The sequence below is a fragment of the Talpa occidentalis genome, unplaced genomic scaffold (genome assembly GCF_014898055.3).
Source record: "Talpa occidentalis isolate TD23 unplaced genomic scaffold, MPIMG_talOcc4v2.1 talOcc4.3, whole genome shotgun sequence".
In the NCBI taxonomy this organism is placed as follows: Eukaryota; Metazoa; Chordata; class Mammalia; order Eulipotyphla; family Talpidae; genus Talpa; species Talpa occidentalis.
Genome location: NW_023603184.1, coordinates 96,281,458 through 96,304,917, shown reverse-complemented (window position 1 = coordinate 96,304,917; position 23,460 = coordinate 96,281,458). Strand labels below are relative to the sequence as shown.

At 33.3% G+C, this 23,460-nt stretch overlaps 1 long non-coding RNA gene across 1 annotated transcript in view; it reads left to right on the top strand.

Annotated features, from left to right (window-relative positions):
* LOC119254770 (uncharacterized) overlaps positions 1-21,990 on the top strand; it is a 184,231-nt gene extending 162,241 nt beyond the window's left edge. The window contains exon 6 of the long non-coding RNA XR_005127349.2: positions 21,940-21,990. This is a non-coding gene — a long non-coding RNA (uncharacterized LOC119254770). The remainder of the gene's footprint in view (positions 1-21,939) is intronic.
* Positions 21,991-23,460: the final 1,470 nt, after the last annotated feature.

Sequence of the window (23,460 nt, the reverse complement as noted above, 5' to 3'; positions counted from 1 at the left end):
ATAATATATTGGGAGGGTAGATCTTTCACTGTATAAAAAATAATTTTAAATAACAATTATCAACATTTAGATAATTGCAGTCATAAATGAAGTATAAATTATTAAAATGGAAAAAAAATCCACAACATCTGTCTTGACTGAGGAAACACAAACACATATTCTATTTAACAGAACTATCAGAAACAAACTGACATTTTTGCTGAATGCATATACCCCATATATTTATTATTGAGGGAACATCATTTAATTTCAGATTGTTCATTTCACTGAAACTACTCAATATATTTGAATAAAAGCCACCAACAAGAAAGTCATATCAAATCATCTATTTACAGTAAAATGGGTGATACATCAATCAAGAAGATTTTTATGTTTTCAGTGATTTGACAGAAAAAAAAATCAAGAACATCAGGAAATTATTTCCATTCTGAGTGATATTCATAAACAGTGATATGGTCTTGATTTAAGTTAGGTACTTGAAAAAAGAAATTATCAACAAAAGAAAGTGTGTTATACTTAACTAGAGTCAATTTTTAGCAGATTCTAAGAAGGTGAAGTTCTTAATATTTATTTTCCAAAATTTTAAAATAAATTCTCTGCTAGAGTGATTTTTCTACAAACAAGTTAGGAGGTTTGCATTATTACTCCAATTTGGAATTCTATTTATTATAGAAAAACCTTTAAAATAATTTGTTCAATTAACCCATTCTGATATATGTGGGGCAAAATAACAACTTAGATTATACATTTAATTCTGTGTTCTTGAAGGTGCCAGGTAGGCCTTATAGTAAGACCTTCATTTATTACCATTGTCTTCTCACTAATTCAAAGAAGTAACATAATTTGAAGATCATGATCTCTTGTGCATTGCTGCCAAATTACATCTCTTAGTTGGCAACCATTGTACTTATCGTTTCCAACATGAAAATGTGCTATTAATTAGATCACTGAATCAACTCCCCTGTTGAGAAAGAAAATGATCCCCAGAGAATATAAAGAAAACTAACCTGTCACTGGAGCACATTTAATATGGGAATCTATTTCTGAGCGAGACTATGGACCAAATCACCCTGGCTGCACTTTTTCTGGAATCCCTTAGAAACAGAAAGACTGACGTTGTTCATGAAATACCTAAGTGCACTCATGCTTAAAGGGACCAGGAGGAGCATTTGTATCTTTAAAATATATAAATGTCTATCATTGTGTTTAACACATTATATCATTATTCTTTCTTTGTCTCCCCAGCTAGGATGTGTTCTGAGAAGACAAAGGTTGAATCATATTTACATCTGTATTTCAGCACCTGGCATAATGTCTCCCATATCATAGGGATTTAATAAATACTTGTAATGGAAGAACAGATTTCCTTATAACTTCACCAACCCTGTATTTCTATTTTAATAAACCATTAATTAGGAATGGTTTCTACTTATGGGATAATGCATTTGGTCATGACCATATTCTCATTTCACAGATTCTCAGTATATGTAATTTTCCACTTCTATATGTAATATATTTTAGCTTATTTTCTATAACGTATATTCTGTAATAAAAAGAAGTAAATGATTTCATGCTCTAAAAATAATCCTCAATCTCAGATTTTCCCCAGGGCTATGTTCTTTAATTTCATCTATAATGCTAAATGCGAGAAATGATTAAATCATCTGAAGACAACCACACGATATGCCAAATACATCTCTCCTGATTTTACTTACAGAATTTTCTGTTATTGTAGAAATGAAAATGAGAGAACTCTCAGTTTCTGGCCCTATAGTGAGTTAAAATAGTCATAAAAATTTAAGAATAAGAGCGATGGCTAAAATCCAAACCAATAAAAAAGTTACATGCGCTGCATGATTTTTAATGGCACTATAGCAACAAGGAGGTATTCAATTATAATGATTTTATCATATTTTCTGTCCAGTATACTTTGGTTCTCTTGTTATTATCAGTGAATTATATTATTAATTTAGCATGGTATGGTTTTTCATTACAGAATTCTGAATTTCTGTCTACAAAATATCAAATGACTCGAGTACTTTAACCCCTGTGGGGGTCTAGTAACTCAATTTTCTGATTGTTACAGAACCATTGGTTTAGAAGACTTGAAATTGCCAACTAGTTTAGCATAGTAATTTAGGTAAACCGTGACTATGTCCATTTTAAAGATGTGACATTGAAGCCAAAAAGGAAACAGAGCTAAAAAAAGAAGAGAAATCTCATGGGCAACTCTCTTACTCCTTTTTGATATCTGACAGCTGGTGTTCAGTGAAATTCATCTCTTCATTACATACCTTCCCTTCCCCTCTAGCCTCAAATACTATTTTTTTCTTTCATCTATTCAAATACCTGTGATATTTGTTCCCAGGCTGTTTCTGTCTGCTGCCACTAAGTCCCTTAGGTCTTAAACCTTCATTTTAATTAGACCAGAAGACAGAGAGGATGAAATTAGTGTCTTACAGTTTATATTCTTCCATTATCAAAGGTTCAGAAACATATGGAACCAAGGTCCTAGATATTTAAATTTCCTAATATTTTAATACCTATACAGTGACATTCAAATAAAGATTATTAATACTTGTGATAATTCAAATGTTAACCATCAATTCCTTAGGAAATTTTAAATAACTGAAAGCAATCAGAAATTCTCTTAGAAGTTTCATGTGATTTTTTTACATTGATTATATCAAAAGGAGGAATATGTGGCCACTTCAAAATTACATTAAAAGTTATCTCTTCAATTATATGGACAATAAAATCTTCATTGTCTATGTATGATGTCAATGGTGATACTGACATCATGGTGAAAACAAAATACCCAAGGTGGTTTCATGTAAAACCTATGATGAATGGCCACTGAAGTGCATAAAAAGGTTAATGGCAACATTAAGGAAATATAGGTTTGGGTGTGTCTCTGCTTGTGCAAATACATACACCCACTGAACACTGCTATATTCCACATGTCTTCACTAGACTGTGTTTTGTTTGGATAAATTACTGATAGGATAAAAAATCTTCAATAGAATCCCTATGTTCTGGACCCTAATCTTTAGATTAGCAGATCCAGATATTGGGTAAGTAAAAGTCCCAGAGATGTTGAGACTTTGAGCAATAACTACAATTAGACAAAATTAAAGGGACAAATGCATACACATTCATAATACGGTGAAGCAAAAAAGCATTGACCATGACTCGTGGTCATGAATCCTCTTAACCTTTCAGCAAGTTCATACAGAATGTCAAATAAAAATCACAGGATACATGAAATCATAGCAAGGGAATTTCATTGTATCATTTTAAGTATTAGGTACATATTTTCCTCTGTGTGATTGTGATATGTCAGAGACAATCACCAGTTGGATAATGATGAAGATATCCTGACATGCTCTACATGATTTTTTTAAGGGCCCATGTTATCCATCCCCTTCTGTAGGAAATAATGCCCTCCTCAGCTTAAAAGATGCTCATATGCCTATGACCCTACCTCCTCTGGAATCCGTACTGACTTTCAGCCACAAGTATGTTGAAGTTCTCATAATGCTCTCCCTAAGGCTTGGTAGGCTGGAAATACCAGGGAATTAAGACTCCTCAACCAATGATTGATGAAATTGATGGATGAGTATCACAGCTCCCTTGTTTCATGTGTTTGATAACTTTAAGAGCTGTGACTGTGCCTTTATATTGCTTCCAGGGATTTGTCTTGAGTTTAAACTTGGTTGCTTACTATTTTAAGTGATTTTTATGATGCAGCATTTATTAACTGCTTTCCCTACCCTGTCTCACTCCCTTCCTGCCACCCCAGCCTACATTTTCCAACTACAGTACTTTCTCAAGGGACCTCCCTGGTGGCACAGGGGTTAAAGACATGGTGCTCTCAAGCTATGGCCAGCCACTGCAACATGAGTTCGATCCCTGGCCAGGGAGCTAACCCACATGGCACAGCAGACCTCTCCTGTCTCACCTGCTGATCCCCTCAGCAGTGTATTTCAGTAGCTCTGCCTGTTCTGCTCCCCACTCTTGTCTCTCTAGTGTATCCTCTCACCCCCAGTACCTCTGGCCAACACCCCATTTCTTGTATGCATAAATAAATAAATCTTTAAAATATAAATTTAAATAAAATACTTGCTCAAAGTCTAATTCTGGGCAACCTAAGACAACCCAACATACTGACTGCATACCCAATTCATCATATTTTTTCAGCATATAGACAGGTATTTTTTTTTAAAGAACAAATACATCCGAATAAAAAAAAAGACAAATACTGGATGATTTCACTTGTATGCATAATGTAGCCAAACAAAGGAATAGACAAAACTGATTTGATTTTGAATTTCTGTCTACAAAATATCAAATGACTCTTGAGTACTTTAACCCCTGTGGGGTTAGTCTAGAAATATGACTGCAGAATTGAGGCTCCTAAAGGGGTTGGGAGGATGGTGGTACCACTAAGGGACTGGGAGGCCCAGTGGTCTGTGGTGGAAGACTATGGGTGCCTTGGTGGAAAATGTGTGTGGTAGCATACATTTGAAGGGGTGTGAGTCTATTCACTTAAATCATATGCAGTATTATAAACTGATGTTGCCTCAATTAAAAAAATACACAAAAGGCACAAATTTAGTAGAAGTATTGCTTTTAATAAATAATTTTACAATATTTCCACAACTTAAAAAAATGTAATGTTACTTGTTTAGAACTTTATCATTGCCTTTTAATGATAGTGATGATAGATATAATTAAATAATCCAATAAGCATGTCAGTTATAAAATCATACAATCATGAATTTGAAATAAAAACGAAACAGTATTTTGTGCAATGAGGGGGACTATAGGATGTGTGGAGAGGAAGAACTATATTTGGTACCATTCTTAGTTGGGAACAAAAAATAACTTCTGCTTAGCAATGAATCAGTTCCATTATTATGTTTAACATTATCTCTTTTAGTCCTCATGGCATCCCAAGTGGCTTGATAGGAATTATTCCCATTTTTCAGATGATACAGATGTTTAAGTGACTTGTCTCCAATCACATGGTTAGTGTGAAGATGTAATGTTACTTTAGAAGTTAATATTTCTCTTTATTGTGTTGATGTTACCTCCTCTGAGGCAACTGTTACCAACTCTCTTATTTGTGTCTGCATTGCTACAAAACAATAGCATTAACCCAGATAGGTTTAAAAACTTCCATTTATTTTAGTGGGAAAATAATTTTGCTTATTTAAAATCATTTTGAAATTAGCACTCCTAGGTAACTTGTCCAATATGCCAATCCTCTACTCAAAGAACTGGAACTTAATTATAAGCTTTCTTGTGTGTTCATCTTCAGGAAATAACTTCAATTTCCTATTCTCAGAAGTAGGGCTCTCTGATCAGCTTCTTCAGAAGATAAGGTTCTGTATTATATGAAACACTTTATATAGAATTACTTGTAGATTTGTACAAATGTACATATCCATTATTTCATTACTAGCGGGATGTTTACCATGTTAACTGTGATTATTTCTGATAGTGCTATTTCACGTTTTTTAAAATGATTTGAAGGACCACTATTCAATAACATTTTTTATTTTAAGCCCATATGTTTTATTTCTACGAGCTTGATTTAAGTCTTTTTTTACCTATGATGGTGGGTAAATATGATTCCTTATGTTTCCTATAATTTAACATGTTCAACTTTACTTCTAGTTCATTGAATACATGGACTATACTGTTTTTTTTTTTTAATGTTATTGTCTACTAATGATATATGCTGTATTGTTTGGGAAGCGATTTCTTTCCTTGGACTATTTTTTCTGCTTATTGTGCTGTAATTTACTTCTTCATATGTCTAGTAATTTATTGCATAGATGGAAGATGTTATGAGTTTTACTGTCAGCTACAATATTATTTCCTTTTAAGCTTGCTTTGACTTTTTTGTGGCATGTGGTTAAGTTTTTTGGAAATAGTGTAAAGCTCGATCCTTTCAGATCTTGCTTTAAAATTTGTAAGATTTAGAGAGGCTTGGTATCAGTGATAATAACTCCATGAAATCATATATTATTGAACAAGAAATGATGGGGCCAGAAAAGCTTCCATGAGTCAGTTAGATCTAAAACTCATGTGTCTTCATCATAGAGAAGGCTATTGGTTTAATGACAAAAAAAATCCTATTTGCAGCTATAATAACCACAATGGTGGGCAATTGATTCCTTATGTTTCCCATAATTTATGTGAACTTCATACCATGAACTTCATATCTTTTTCGATTTTATCCTGTTAAATTTTAACAGAAGATTCTTGCTGTTAGATGAAATATATTTTTTATCTTTGTCAATTACAATAAAGGCCATATTCGAGTGGTTTTCACTGGAGGTTGCTATCTTAACTCCATGAATATCAGCTGCAAAAATAGTTGCTTTTCTAATACACATTGTTTTTTTATATACTCTAGGACAGCTGTCTTCACATACAAGTTATTTACTATTTAGGAGTTCAACAAGCTCTGAATCTTAAAAAAATCTTAAGAGAATGTATGATCAATGTATGATGGGGGTGTATGATCAAGTGTGTAATGTATTTACAGCAAGTTTTGTCAAAATTGGCACTTTGCTCTTATTTTTCTTATTCTTTAATTCATTGATAATATAAAGTCTCTGAAACTCCTTCTCCCTCAGAAATCTCCTTCACTTTTATCCCCTTTTGGACTAAATTCTCTAGATCTAGGCATATCCATCACCCTGTAGTTTCTTTTTATCACTCTCCTGCTATGCACCCATATTTTTCCTGAATGTCAAACTATACTTTTTCATACTTTCCACCTTTATATAAAGGTAGAACACACATTATATAATTTCAGAAGAGTGTGTGAGATAAATTTTGTGAGTTGTTTCATATCTGAAATATATTTCTATCCTCATATTTGAATTATAATTTGGCTGGGTATAAAATTTTAAGTTGGAAGCTATTTTCCCACAGAACATTGAAGGTTTGTTTTCTTTCTCTACATATCCATTATTGAACATGATAACTCTGGTGCCTGCCTGATTTTGATTAATAGACCTGTTTTTCTTTCTGGAGGTATTCAAATATTTTTCACTTACATCTGGTAAGTTTATAATCTATCTTGGTCTGGTTATTTTGCATTAGTTGTAGAGGATACTTTCAATTTAAAGGCTTATGCTATTAGGGTCTGGGGAATTCTTTGCTAATCATTTTTTAAGCACTTCTAGTTTCCACTTTCATTACTTTCTAGAATTCTTTTTGTTTTATTTTATTTTATTTTTTAGATTTATTTATTTATTTATTTATTTATTTATTTATTTATTTATTTATTTATACAAGCACTGGGTACAGTCAGAAGCATGGGAGGGTGAGAGAATTCAGAGCCAGAGCGGGGAGCAGAGCAGGCAGAAGGACCGAAGTACACTGCTGAGGGGAGCAGCGGGCAGCAGCTGGGAATCGAACCAGAGCTGCAGAGGCTGCGGGCAGCTTCACAACCCAGTGCTCAACTGCTGCACCACCAGGGAAGCCCACTTTCTAGAATTCTTAACAGCATGATTATAGAATATCTGGATTATTCCATTACCCTTTTAAAATATTTTTCTCATATTTTCTGATATTTTCTTCAATTTCCTATTGATATTTCTCTTCAAACATTTCTAGAAGATTTATTTTTGTAATCATATTTTAATACCCAAAGTTTCTTCCTCACTTTCTACCATTTCCTGTAATTTCATTGCATCATGTTGCTTTTTAAAATGGGTGTAATATCTTCTTAAATCTTTCCCCATTATACTATTTAGAGCTTAAAAGAAAATCTCTATACATTCAGTTATCTTTGGTTCCTCTGAAGTTTCTCTTTCTTATTGCAGAATTTTATCAAATTTCTGGTCATCCTTAGTAAATTATTTATGTTTAAGAATAAATGAAAGAAAATTGCTTGTTCACCAGCAGATTTCACTGTTCGGGGAGCTGTTAATGAGTCAGCATTGGGCACATTTGCAGCACAGAACAGATGCTTTTGCTCTGTGTCCTCCAGATCCACAACTGTTGCCCTAGCTACCACAGGTACTTGGCTCAATTTCTTTAGGTATTAAGAACATTTGTTTTGTTTTTATTTGTTTTTACCCTGGGAATTAAATATTTGGTTGCTAAAGTTCTGTTTACAGAGTGGGAGAAGAAATGGGAATTAAATTGTTATGTTTATTGAATTTGCATTAAGCCTGATGATTTCAATTCCTTTATCATTTTCTCTCAACTGTATTTTATCCTTTCAAGTCCCAAGGTTTTGGGGGAGTTTTTTTGTGTTTATGACTATCTCTCTAGATAAATACCCTCTTCAAGAATATAAGCAGTAGTCTTCTTTGGCCTTTCACGAGTCATCCATCATCTATCTGCTTTCCACTATGGAGAAATTTGTGGACATTTTTTATCAACTTGTAGACTTGACTCCCATTTTATTTCCATAAATTATGTGTTTATGACTTTTAAGGTTTTTATAGTATTTTCTTAATTGGATATTGAAGGTGAAGAGATTATTGTGTACAGCAAAGGAACTATCGTGATATAAAAACCATAGGTTTTTGTTTCAGAAAGAATATCCTATAACACTAAGGTAAATGGACTGAGGACAAAGGAAGATAAAATGGAAAATCCATTTAGGATTACTTTGGTAATGTAGGAAATAAGTTATGAGGACTTACTTGGGTAGTGGCAATGAGCACAGAAAGGACAGATTTTAGAAATTTAGAATATAGACTATATAGGACTTAATGTTAGAATATATGAAGGAGTGTTAGTTTGCTCTTACTGCCATAACAAATTCCCAAAAAATTGGCAGTTAAAAATACTTAATTATTAAATCACATTTCTATAGGCCAGAAATATAACTATTTTTTTTTGCTTCTACATTCAGAATGCTGAAATCAAGATGTTCACATTTCTAGAAGCTCTAGGAGAGATGTATTTCCAACACTCATCTAGGTCATATGCAGAATTCAGTTCCACATAATTGTAGAACTAAGGTCCTTACTTATTTTGCTGGCTATTATCTAAGAATGGCCCTGAGCTCCTAGCAGACTCTCTCTGATACTTCCATGCCTCCTATATTTCAAAATCAGCAGTTGTGCTTTGGATTCTTCTCACACTGTCTCATCCCTATTACCTTCCCATTCTATTTTTTAGGATTTATTTGATTATATTGGTCCTACCTGTATAACTTCCCTATTTAAGATCAGTTCATTACTAACTTTTAGTTTCATTTGCAATATTCCTTCACAGAAGTTCCTAGATTGGTGCTTATTGAATAACCAGGGGGCTATTTAATGAGGTGGGGAGAGCTGGAATCTTTAAACTTTTTCTATCACTAGGAGTATGGCTAAAAGGGAAAATATAGAAGATGATTTATGTGTTTCTAGTTTGGGTGTTGTCCCTTAATTAGGTACCTCAATAGCTGTGTATGAAGGATCCTTCATTGTGTACACACATATAATCACACACACACACACACACACACACAGAGGAAGAATCAGTCAAAAGAATAACTTTAATGTTAATTCCGGGTAGATTACTATGCATAAGCCATTATCTACTTTTTTCTGATAAAATAGGACAGGAAAATTACAAAGAAATCTAAAACTAACAAGCAAGCCAAGAGGTTTAAGTTAAGTAACCAACACAATAATTTCCTCTCTTCTGGGCTTTCTTCTGAGTCTCCTTAGCTTTGTGCACTTAAGGATCACATGCCAAGCAGAGAGCATTTCCAGAAAAAAAAAATGGAGAGAAGAAAATGATATGAGTATCAATTCAAAGTCTCCCAGTATCCCATAAGCCAACAACCATGAAAACATACTGGTTTTATAGCTCTTAGAGTAAGATCTACTCTCCTTTTCACTCAAAACCTAAGTATTCTACTCCCTTCACACTATCTTCTAAATTCTGTGGTCTTTCTCTCTCACTCTCTCTCTCTGCCCCACACCACACAAACATCTAAAGAATATCAAGATCTCTTTCTGGATTGAATGGAGACCTGGTAGCAGGGAAGATGAAGAGGTGTACATCAAAACAAAGGAAAAAAGAAGAAACCAATATTATATAAATAGACATTACTGATGTGCTCTCTTTTCTACATAGTCATATTTTCCTTTAAAACATAGTAAAACAACAACAAAGGAGTCTGTACTACCTTGGAATTCAAGTGTGTGTGGGGGTGTGTGTGTGTGTGTGTATTAGCATTGTGTTCGTAGATACTTTTGTCAACCCAGTAAAACAATGCAGTCTGGTTGGCTTTGAGAATGTTTGAATAAATTGCTTTTCATAAGCCAGATATTGTATTGGCTAAATATATAAGTACAGCTTATGCCTTCTCGAACAATGGTACTTTTGCTTTTCATGAAAAAAGAGTCTCTCCAAGGAAACTGCCCCCATGCCATGACACAGTCCTCTTTGTGGACAGGAGATTGCTGTCTGTTGGATGTTTTTAACAGGGCTAATTAAGTTCATTCACAAATCCTCTTTATTAAAGATTTCACAGCGAAATATCTCTAAACATGCAATAGGACACTATTATTGAAAAGTCTTTGTTTCTAATCACAATACCAGGGTGATAATTAAAGACATTAGAAAGTGCCCTCATGCGGGTAGGGATTAAGAGCCTCCTCACTATCTACTAAAACACTGCAAAGGGACATACTTGGAAAATAGTGCTATATCAATGCTGAGCCCACAAATGTTTTTGTAAAAGTCTAGAATCCAGATATAATATTCGGAAACTGATAAATGTTTTGCTTTTTAAAGCTTTTTTGTTAAGACTTTCAGAATAAAGGCATAACATTATGTGATGGAGTCTTGTTTTAATAATACATCTGTTTTTAATTACCAACTAATTTCTCAGAATAAAAATAAATTCATTAGGAGTTTGAGCCAGCCCTATTATTATTACTTTTAAAAGTGCTATATATAGGCTATACTATAATAGTTGTCTTGGGAGAGCCCTGTTGTTGAAAATTTAGTGTGCTAGATTAATTAGTCTTCTGTAAAGACTCAGTGGGAAAATGAAATATAACTTAACAGAAATCTGTTATTGTATTTTACATGCCTATTTGAATTTCTTCTTTTCCTCAGTTTTCAAATAGAGGAATTTTGTTTTGATACCTAAGAATTTCAGGCAGGCATTTTCACACGTTCTCTGTGAAGTCAATTTAAAAGTACATTAGCAGTGCATGTGGATTTAGTCAGGGAATCAAGATGTAAAAATTTGAACATATTTCTCCAAAGGTAGACTCTTCAAATGATGACTGTGAAAGTAATTTATTCCAGCCAAACACACTTCCACATATTGTTAACAGTACTATGTGCTTCAACTCATTTAACAGCTTTTTAATTCAGTAGTTATTCAGATTTAATAGAGCCATTTCTTTATCATTTTGCATTTAGTGATAAATGGTGCTGGAATTTATGATAAATTAAACTGCAAAGGACCATGTTAAAGTTATCTTAAGGGTTTCACATAAAAGGAATCAGCACCTATTTTGTGCAGAACAGCCACCTGAAAGTTCACATGGTGAAAAGAGCTTCTTACTGGGTATAAACTATGAAATATATTTGAAAGTTAAGTTTTAATTATACTTTTTCCTCACCACTTACCATTGGCACTGGCCATCCAGCTGAGGGACTGGCAACTCAGATGCTTTAAACTTGGGGTTCTTTCTTGTTTTAATATTGATTTAACAAGTGCAAGAACATTCAGGTTGAAGCTTTGATGAAAATCCTTACATAACAAGGCACCAGATACAGGGGGCAACTTTTTAAAAGTTTGGGGAAGAGAAGAGGCATCAAGGGGCTATGGAAGAGATAAATTGGGCAGGGCCAAGTGGTGGGAGAGAAGAGAGGTGTAGTTGGACAGCCCTGCCAATTACTAACCCTATTATTCTTTATCCTTTCCACTAATGCACTGGCAGAATAGCTATCACAAAGGAAGACAAGGGGCTGAATTCACAGCACTCTAGCTTTCCCTTCTTCCCGTAGCCACATTTTGAAAATGAAAAAAAAAAAATGATTTCTTGACTAAGATATCAGAATGGTTTGCAGCCATTAACTCTACTATTTCCCAGACATGTTGAAATGTCTAAACTAGCTTAATTAGTTCTTTTCTCTGCTCAATTATACTCCCAGACACACAAGTCAGGCTGGCTAGTTAAACAAGTTGAAATCCATCAGGACAAAACTATGCAAATGAAAAACCCTGTCCTTAAGGTTAAAAACCTTCAGGTCAGTCTTCACAACTAATGAGAGACCAGGGAGAACCTGGTCTCCACAAACATGTTCATTTGCACTGGAAGATATGTTTTGGCTCCCCAAACAATCATGAATAACATACCTGTTTCTATAAATCTGTAGGCAAAACATTTATAGCGAGGGGTGCCAGTATCTTGTTCATTTACAATAAGCATATCCTGATCATTCACATTTGAGTTTTCTAGATAGAATTTTCCTATTACTTCATGATTGTTTATTTACTATCATTTTATTCATCCATGATGGAGCACCATTAGTTGAGAATCTGTAAGGAGAGAGGTACTTGACATGTGAAAGATGTGATATTTGCTGCAGAGAAGCATCTAGCCTGATAAGTAACAATAAGTAGTTGTTGGAAAAAAAAAATTTTTCTTACCAAACTGAATCAGCTTCAAGTTTCTCTGTATTGAACTACCAAAAAGAGTATTACCTTGTTGGTTTAAAGCATCAAATTCTGTGTATAATCATATGTGCACAACATTGCATGTATTTGTATACAACTTTAATAATAATTATTAAGTGCTACCTCTGTGTCAGGTAGTGACATAATTTTATATACCTGCTTAATAAAAGTAAAATTATGATGCATTGGGAATTTGGATGTCTTGATCACAAAAGTAGAAGTAAATCATTTTATATTTCTATTTTACGTGTTCAGTATAAGCAGAGTTCACTCCAACACCCTTTCTAGTTGTAATGATTCTGTAAAATTATCATTCCTAAATGCTTCAAGAGGGCAAGTTTAATACCTATTTTTGTTAATTCTCTAACATTCTCCATTCTATAGATACCTATTAAGATATGAGCTTCATTTTAAAATCCATGAATTAAATTGGGGGACGAGAAATGTAATAACTTTATAAAAATTATAAAATTATGTGGGTATAAAAACAATTTTCCCAGATGAAAATGTTTTTGATTTTTTTTAATAACTTCCAAAAGGTGTTTCTTTAGCTACAGATTTTTAATAGATGATTACTAGGCATTTAATAGTATGATTTTATATTTCTAAATATATTGGTGCTATTTTAAGCTATAATAAAAATGTTGATTTTAGGAGCAGTCATACACGTACTTAATCTGAAAATAGAACACAGAGGATTTCTACTCATTAAATCCCCTCTTGCACTTTCCAGAATCTCTTGTCCACCTTCTTGTTGTGTATGCTGCTTGTTATATTTTTCTGGGCTGTTTATTCCGCAAAGGGCAATTGCAAAAGAGTTGGAAGCACTTTTTAGTGCTAGGCCATTCTCTAGCTTAAGTTCATGCCCCTTGGTTCTCATATTTAACAGAAGCTCAGATAGCCTGCAGCATCTGTCCTTTTGGTTCCCTTCAGGATTGTGTACATTTCTTTGTCATATCGTCATTTCTCAAACCACAGTGTTTCTTTAAATAGCAGCCCCGTCCCAGTAGACTTATGGGGGACTATAATGCTTTAATTTGAAGAATATTCCACATCCAAGTGCATTGTCTTAATTGACTTAAATATTTTAGATATATCTTATTGTGTTTTACTATTATGAAGAAGTAGAATATGACCATGATTCTGCAAGGTAATAAAAAAGGCGATATTAATTGTTTCTGTCCCCATTTAGTTAGTATGATCAATTGCGTTGATTGGGTAATAATACAACCTCCCCCCAAATAGTCAAAACAAAAGCAGCAAAATTTGGTTGCCTCATAAAAGATTAAAAAAAAAAACCTAAAAAATTCAGCCATTTATATATAAAAAGTACCACTTACATATATTTTTAAATAGTATTTTGCTTAGATATTCTAAATAAATAATAAATACATAAATATATCCTCCATAAATAAATAAACAAATAAGTCACAGCTATGACCATTCTTTTCAGCAAAATAAAGGTTATAGAAAATTTGAAATTTATCTTCATTTTACTTTATCTGTTCCAATGTTTGGAAAAATTATCTATAATGACAAAATTCTGAGAGTTTTATTACTATCACACACTGTTTTTTAATTGAGTAAAATAGAAGTTTAGATTTTTAAGAATAAGTACACTGTTTTCAGCTTTTTTATTTACACATATGCCAAAAATATCCATAAAAGATTAAACAATGCTTTGCTCTTCATCTGGAGACTGTGATGCATTATAATCAGAACTGAAGGCTGTCAGTTGTTATGTGTTCAGTTTTTCTGTAGGCACATTTGTAAATGGAGAATTCTTTTGAGATTCTTCTTGTTCAGTCTCAGTGGTTTTGTTCTTTCTTGCACAATGAATTGCAAAATGCCATTTAACTTCAAGGTCTCTCATCCTGCAACTGCAATGCTACCCACCTTTTTATTGACTCTTTCCTTTTTTTTTTTTTTGTTTGTTTCACCAGCAAGATTCTCACCTTGCTGCACATTCTTTCAAGTTGGCCATCAATATATAAAGTAGAGAAATCTTTCTAAGTCTAGGTGCTTAAAGCAGCATTCCACTTATCACTTCTCTCCATCCTCGGAGGGAAGCTCTATCTGAACTGTGTGAAGTAGCTGTTGATGGTGTCTTTTCTGCTGTTACTGGGAGCCTTTTTTGAATTTTATCATTGAATGTTTTCTGAAGCTTAGTAAAGTATTGTCAGGTTGGGTCAGCAACGTCTGTGTTCTTTACCTCAGTATCTATCTCTCCTGCACTACTTCTAGCCTATATTTTTCCCTTTCTTTAAATTTGTGACAATGAAGTTTTTGGTAATATTTGTACAGTTGGTAAGGATGTAATTAAATAAATCTGAATATGTTTTGCTTTGGTTCTGTGTTCTAATTTTTGTAAATTACTATTGGTTATTGACCATCATCATCATGAAATATATCATATTTATTGCATTTAAACATTTATATTTATAAACAAATATAATTTTAAAAGATATACATGTATTTCCCATAAATAAATGTGTGTGTATATATGTGTATGTACTTACCATTATTTATTTCTTCACGTGTAGGAAGAATGTAATTTTATCCAAGATTAGTCAGTTGGCCACTAAATATCAAGACAGTGGTTTAAATAGCAAAACTTAAGAAATACCTACAAAATAGATAAAAACACATTTATGTCTGTATGTATATGTTTATGTGTATATATAAAAGGTATTAAAGTCCTTAGTTTTCTTGAGTAGATTTAATCTCTATTGATCCAGTCATGTATTTCAATATATTTGTATAACATCAGCAAATCTCCTAACTTCTTTTCATAAACCCTAACAGAGTCAAAGTTGGGCTTGCAACATTACCCTAACAGTCATAGAATACAGTTGCATATTTCCCCTTTAGCTCAGTTTTGGCTGAATCGTTTAAATAATCATGAAGTATATAGAGTCATTCCTGTCACAGCTTTCATTTCACAACAAAATTTAATAAGAAGCTACCAGTTACAAAAACTGGAAATAGAAGCTCTTTGGGGATAAAGAAAATGCATTGAGATTTTCTTGGAAGATGCTTTCATATAAAATAAAACATTGGTATTCAAATAAGGTACTGGTATTTGTATAAAATAAGATACTGGGAACTTTTTGTTTCCCGTGACTTATGAGTTTTTGGGTCATTTCATATGCTAATGACAATAGTCCTTGAATTATTGGATAATTATATCTGATTGACCACCGTATGTATTAATGATGAAAATGATAATGTCCTTCAAGAAATGCACTTTCTAGTATCTAGAAGTCTTGGTATCAGATTCACATATCACAGTTATATCGAGTTTTGTTGCGGTTTATATGATCATAGTATATAGAACAGAATCATTAAGTGTTAAAATGAGTTTTGTTTTCTCAACACTGTTTTCCCTAAAAGTTAGATAGAGGAAAGTTAGACAAAAGTATATCCATTTAAATGTCAGTTCTCTTTGAAATATGTAGTGGTTACCAGAGGGAGACAGGAAGCAGGGAGGGAGGAAAGAGGACAGAGAGTCAATCTGATAAGGGGAATTATAGTAGAACTTTGCTTATTAATGAGGTTAAGATTTATTCACACATAGAGGGAAAGATGTACCACTAAATTTAGTTAGTATTATAAATCAATAAGTTTTTATAACAATAAAATATCAATAAAGTATATTTTAAACTAAATTATTTAAATATAATTAATTATAAAACTATGTTGTGAAAATTTGAGAAAGTATTTTATTTCAGGCCACTGTGAATACATTGTCATAAAACTATCCTTAACTATAAAGGTGATGGTTAGTTTAAAAATTCAAAAGATATATTTTCTTGGAGATGATAACTTAGATGAAATATAGATAATAGAGGTTTTTCTTTTAATATCCTAAACTAGTTTGAATAAAATTAATTTGATTAGACATTCACAACTCATAAGTCTTAACCTTGAATCCCAGCCATTTAAGCATAGGACATCATCATCATCATCATCATCATCATTTTGGTTTATGTGTTTATTTATTACAGAGTTTTTAATTATATTCCTGTACCTTTTACACTGCTTTACAAATGACTTCTTTGGTCAGATGTCTTTCCTCCTATTCAAAATTAATCATCTTCAAACAACCTCACAATAAAGCATACCTTACTTGGTGAGAAACTTAGATCAACTTGCTTTTCACTTTCATCACAGATTCTTTATATTGACCCATGTATTTTGAGTACCAATTAGGATCCACGAAGTAACATTTATTCACATGTAAAGCTACATTATCACATATGTAACTATGTGGCTACAGTAAAAGAAAAAATTACTGATCTCTCTCTTTTTTTCAGGATGGGGTGGGAAGAGCACAGGGGACTATGGTGATGGTGCACAGGTGAATTAGTGGGAATTTCATGGGGAAATCATACATTGTACAAAAATGAAGCCTGATGTAATAAATATATAAAATATTTTAATTACAAAAAATGCTACAAACATAATCTTTTTAATGATTCAGAATCGAGACATTTACATCAGACAACAAAATTCAATAAACTAGCAATTTTTCACCCTGAATCCAGTAACTATTAGTCAGTTCAAGGCAGTTCCTTTTTTTATATGTCACCAGCCAAATTTTTGCTGACTTCCTATCAAAATGATACTCAGGCACCACATACTATTATTTATTTTCCATTTTTATTAATTTTCTGAAATATGATATCATTTTCTATATTCTGAGTATAGATAAAACACCAGTCTATTCAGTGATATAAAGCTACATTCCCCTACAAAACGGGGGAATATGAAGAGGAAAATGTACAATCCATCTACATATAATAGGCTTCCCTTATTCCGCCTGCCATCTTGCATCTCCATAGTACTGTGGGGATTAGACAAAAATACGATTAACAATTTCCGTTAAATTTTGGTTGTCAAATTCACCACTCACTATGACTAGCAAAAGCATTGTATGGGTGCACAATCCTATCTAAGCTGTGAATTTTGGAGCCTGTTTATAGGAGGATGATGGAAAAAAGTGAGTCATCTTACATAAAAAATCATTACATGGGAGAAATAGAATGAAGAAGAGAGGCTTCCAGCACACTCTTTTGTCATGGGCACTTGGACTTTGAGCATCAGAAGACCTTTAATTAAGCTCTATTCCTCCTGATGGTGGGAGAACATCCCCGCCAGGACAGGTCTGTTGCTTTCACAAGTAGCTTTAATGATTTTGCTTCCAGGTAGATTCCTGAGAGGAAGCACTAAAAATTAACATAGAGCAGGATAGTGTCATAAGGAAAAGTTGTAAATTGTGGTTTGTAATGAGTTGTCTGTAAGTAAGTACCCATACATCTATTAGGAACACTTTTAAATAATGAGATCAACTTGAGATTATGTGTTCTGGAACTGGCAATTTTAGTTCAGGAGAGAAAATGATTCACAATTATTGTCTCTTCTTCACTGAAAGTGAATGACAGAAACAGAGTTTATTGCAGTCTATGAGGCAAATACCTTATTTGCAAGAGATCATGTAATTGTTTTAATTCCATTTACCAAGCCATTTGCTTTGACATTTTTATGATAGAAATGAGATGATGTAGGTAAATAAGTATATATACTGAATATTTTTGAAGAGTTTATCTGACTTGTACAAATATATTTAAGGTTTGCAAATGACACTTTTGAATATAGGAAAAAAAGGATACATTTATCTGTTTTATTAAAACCCTGTTAAGTTTTTTTTAAATACTAGATTACAGTGTCAATGATTTACTTACATGGATAATGTTCCTGTTTTCCTCCTAACACAATTATATTAAATTTTAATGACATCAATTGTAATATCTAACTGGTATCTGGAAGCTTGTGGAGAGCCCAAAGGTTTTATACAAATTTATAAGTATAAAGCTTTCACTGATATACTTTGCCAGTAGATATTTTACCTTGAGTAGTCAGCTCTGCAAATCCCTTCCCACAAAAGATTAAAAACATCCTCCTATTACATCTAGAGATTTCTTTTTGTTATTCAAAGCCATGAATAAATTTAGGAAAAATGTATATGATTTTAATGCCTTAAACCAGAAAGCTTCCTTGATTCCTATTAAAAAACGGAATATTTAATGTTTTCCTTCTTCTGTGGTACTTTTTTGATATTGTAGCAAAGAACAAAAAAGAATTCTGGGAACATATAAAACAAAAAACTGTGTTTGAAGTATTATAATAAAACAACCTTCTTCCTTTAATGCTAAGTCCCTTTTTAATGAAGATCTTCTGGCAGCTCTTGAATGTATAACTAGTTTATATCATGGGATGAAGCTGTCTGTTCTGATGATTGACATGAGCCCACATTACAATGTGATTCTGAAAATTAGTCCATAGAGGTCCTTTTCAGGTACTTCTCAGACTGAGAGCTGCCCTCCAACTACAGTAGAGCCTTTTTAACCCCACTCATTGGTATTCTAATCTGGAAGTGCTGTCCTGCCTTTTAAATAACTCAGGCATTCAGGCTCGAACCCCCCTTGACACATTACTTAGCCAAAGGATTCAAATGAGATTCAAGAAACATGCAGTACAGCACAAAGGGATTGGAATATGCACAATTAATAATCACACAGTTAATTCATTTTTAATGCAAGGAGGATTTCTGAAATTTCACATTCAGATTTGTAACACAAAATAGTAGCTGTCTACCCTGATTACATTTCCAAATTTTCAAAATACAGGTATGTCGCTTAAGTAATTATTTTTATTTTAAATAGACTTCTCCTAAAGACACAGCTTTAAGTGTTATTAAGGTTATGGCACAATTTGGAAATAGGACTAAATCAATGTAGGTATTGTGTGAATAATAAATATATTAAATGGTTTTTATAAGAATGGGAGGAAGGTACATTTCTGGTGAGGAAGGTTTGTAGTGGTGCCTTGATTATCTCGAGACCAAGACAACCAACTACATTACACAATGCAATGATTTGTATCTCACATTGTTTCTTATTGAGAAGTATTCTTATATATTCAATGTTAAAGATCTTAAGTCCACATCTGAATGATTTATATATAGTTAATTTCAATAAAAAATGTGTGCAGAACTACATAAGTCCTAAGATCTTAGAACTGCAACCTAAAAGGCAACCAGCCATTGAATCGACATTTATTTGCCAGATTTTTACTGTAAATGGATAATAAGTGTATTCATTTACTCACCATTTATACTTGCGTTGCCTTCTATATTGTAAGATCCTGGAGATGAAAGTAGTGAATAAGAGTGGTGACATTTCAGTTCTAATATAACTTATATTCTACTAAACAAATGAGTGATGATAAAATCATGATAAAATCAGAGGCTGGTAAGTGCTGTGCAGAAAAATAAAGCATGGTAAAAGAATGGGGTTATGGGGGTGGCAAGAAGAGGAGGAGATAATTAGATGATGAAATTTGAGTGAGCAACCTGAATAGGTCATGAGGAAATATGAGAGGAGCATATTAGGCAAAACGAAGAGCAAGAATAAGCTCTGAGGAGGTTGAAGAGGTTCAATATGGCTGGAGCAGGAGTTAAGTGAGCACAAGAAATGTCTCCTAATCAATTGGCTCATCATTTGGGGGCCTGTATGCACCATTTGAGTGATCTAACTCATTGCATAATCTATTTTGATCAGCTGTGCTTCTCCTTATGGAACTGGTCAGGGGTCAAGCAGGAGACAATATATAGAAAATGTGAAGATACATAGAGACATGTAGGCAGTTAGATTAAATGGTGACATCACTCTTAAAATATTTGTTATCACCAAGCAACATCAGCTGCCTTGGATAATTATAGGTGACTTGCAGCTTCAATATTATCATGTATTTTTAAACTATTTATCTTTTACAATGATTTGCAATGGAAGCTTCATAGAGAATTTGAATTGTGCAATTGGGCAGGTCATCATAGTGTATTTGTTCCAATAGCTTTCCAAATGATTTAGTACCTCCTTACCATCTTCCACATTCTCAAAACTCACCACCCTCTAACCTGAAGCTAGAGGAAATTTATCTTTTATTGGAACCAGGCAGTGTTTGAAACCTTAAAGATGGTTGCCATAGTCCTGTTAGATGGAAAATAATGGAATTGTCTGTTAAATAGTTATATGGTATAGTTTTATGGAATTACTTTTTTGGTGTTCATGCAGTCTTCACGTTCTTGTTTAGAAAGTAGTTCCAGGCTGAGATCAAATACAATTGCAAATGATTTCACAACCTGTTTATGAAAAATTAAGGCAGATATTTGGTTGCACTAATTATTTCTTTCTGTTCTATTTTTCATTTTTCCACTATCCTTTTTTTTTTTCTTTTGCTTGCTTATTAATTACCGGGATGGGAATATGACCTTACCCTGGCCCATCATACCAGTTTTCAAACATGACTAGCACTCAAGCTCCAAGCGATAGTGAAAGATAAACTAGTTTTATTTGATGTCTTACTTCTACTTGTGTCCTGAAAGGTGAAATCATTCATGCATAGGTAATTGCTCTAGCGAATTTCCTTGATCTGTGTGTGATTGTAATTTATAAATACCAATTGGGTAATTGCTGGGGGAGGTTTTAAAAGCAAATGTTTCTAATGTGTGGTTGACACATTGTGTTCCCAATTGATTATATTATTTACAATATTAATGAACCTGATATTCTTTCTCCCATCAAGGGCAACATTAGGTTTACCTAAAGCTCAGTAATGTGACTGGTGCATGTTTTGCCTGGGAGAGGTGGGTAAAGAAGGTTAGCTGTCTGTCTAATATGTTATACTCTGTAGTGCTATACACAGCTCATATGCTGGTCTGGTGCACAGAGCTTAAATTAGGTCACAATCAGGAATGCAAAGAATATAAAAGTGAGAGATTTTTTTCATTATTAAACTCTCAATATTATTTCCCTTTAATAAACTTGAATCTTCAAAGATGGCCAAACAAAAATTGTAACAAGATATATACAAAACTCCCACATTCAGTATATATTTTCAGTAAATAAATCCATTAAAAAAGTATTGCCATTAGTGATTTACAAGGTAATAAGATAAATTAAAATCCCTTCAACAGAAGCTTTACCCTTTGCAGGCTTATGTGAAAAGATAACATTTTATATTCATGAATTTGTGCCCATTGGCATTTCCATTGCCAAATATTCACAACTAGGTATTAAAAAATCAAAAGTCTATTGCCTAATTGCATGACTAGTATATTTGGAAAGGAAATGAAACCATTACCCCAATGTCATGAAGCAGATTTGAATAATAGCCAATGTAATTTTACCCTTTCCTTTTGGCAGGCACTAGGCACAGGCTTCCAAAATAAGAGCGAAATGAGGACATTCTGTGGTTTCCTGTGGAAAGGCAAGCACCTTTTTAACTTCTATATTACTCCAACTCCAATTTGAAAATGAGAGTAGATCCTCAAGATATTTCATCCATGTGATGTTGCCCTCCTATTTATACTTCAACTGCACATTTTAAGAGCAAATTATAAATTTCTAGGGAGCCACAATATTTGGGGAGTATCTTCTTATCAAGTTGTAATATGGGCCTTCAGCTCAAATGAAGACACAAAAGGAAACCAAGTCTTGGAGGTATTTACAACAGCAATTTACTCCTGCATGTCTTTAAGAGAAACAACTGAGTGAAATTGAAATAGTCCTCTTTCTTGCCAGGTATGGAAGAGAGAAGGAAAAAACTACTTGAAATTTTTCACTTTTAATCTCTCTACCATTGGGAGGAAATGATGTTTAGAAGGGCTAAGCAATTGTACTGGCTGTTTATATTTTGGTTAGGCAAGGATAACTTTAAAAGTGTGGCCTTCTTAATTATCACAACATATTTAATAATGCATAAACTCACAGATGAGCTGGCATAGCATACAGATTAGGAAGGATCCATATTATCATTAAATCCATTTACAGATCTCTGTCTGAGCAGTATTGCACCATGAGATAGTAAAGATGGGTAACTGCCATATTGTATGCTAACAGGGAATCAGGGTGATAAAGAAACTAACATTTGAGTAGGAAAACTGAGCTTTCTTAACTAGAGGGTGTAATTTTATCATCATTTTTTTAATTGTCTTGTCCATTCTGTTTTTTCCCTGAGCCTATTACATGTTAGGGAGGAAAAGAGAGGACTTTGGGAGAGTTCATAGATGTTGATTTTCTCTTCCTCTTTAGATTTATATTGTGTTTATTTTCTATTTCTCTTTAGATTTACAGTGCAATTTTCTCCAAAGATTTCAAAGTACTTGTCCAAAACATATAGGGAAATAATGAACGTCACAGGAATTCAGAGGAAGGAGAACAGCATGCAAAGACAGTAGTAAAAAGACTATTTCTGAAGTACATGACTGAAAAAAAAAATCATCTTTTTTTGGAATTTGACTCATTTACTATTAGTCTCTAAATTTTTTTAATTAAGTAATTTAACCTTATGCTCCAAATCTTAAATATTTCGATCCCATCATCCTTTGAAAAGGTAGCATCTCTCTCTTAGGTCTGGTTCTGGGCAGTTGTGGGAGGCTCTTTGTGGTTTACCAGAAGGGGCAGCAGGATGCCTGGATCATCAAACTCTTCTCCAGCATTTCAGAGTTGCTTTTATGGGCTAAGGCAGTGTTTCCAAAAGACTCCTATTATGTGAGCAAGGTATTAAATTAATAATTTAGATCCCATTGATACATAAATTAAAATACATTAAATACTTAGCGGTTGAGCGCAGCTGCCCGCAGCCTCTGCAGCGCCGGTTCGACAGAAGGGTACATGGCGCGCAACTCAGCAGTGTAAACTGACTGTACCAGTGCTTGTGCAAAT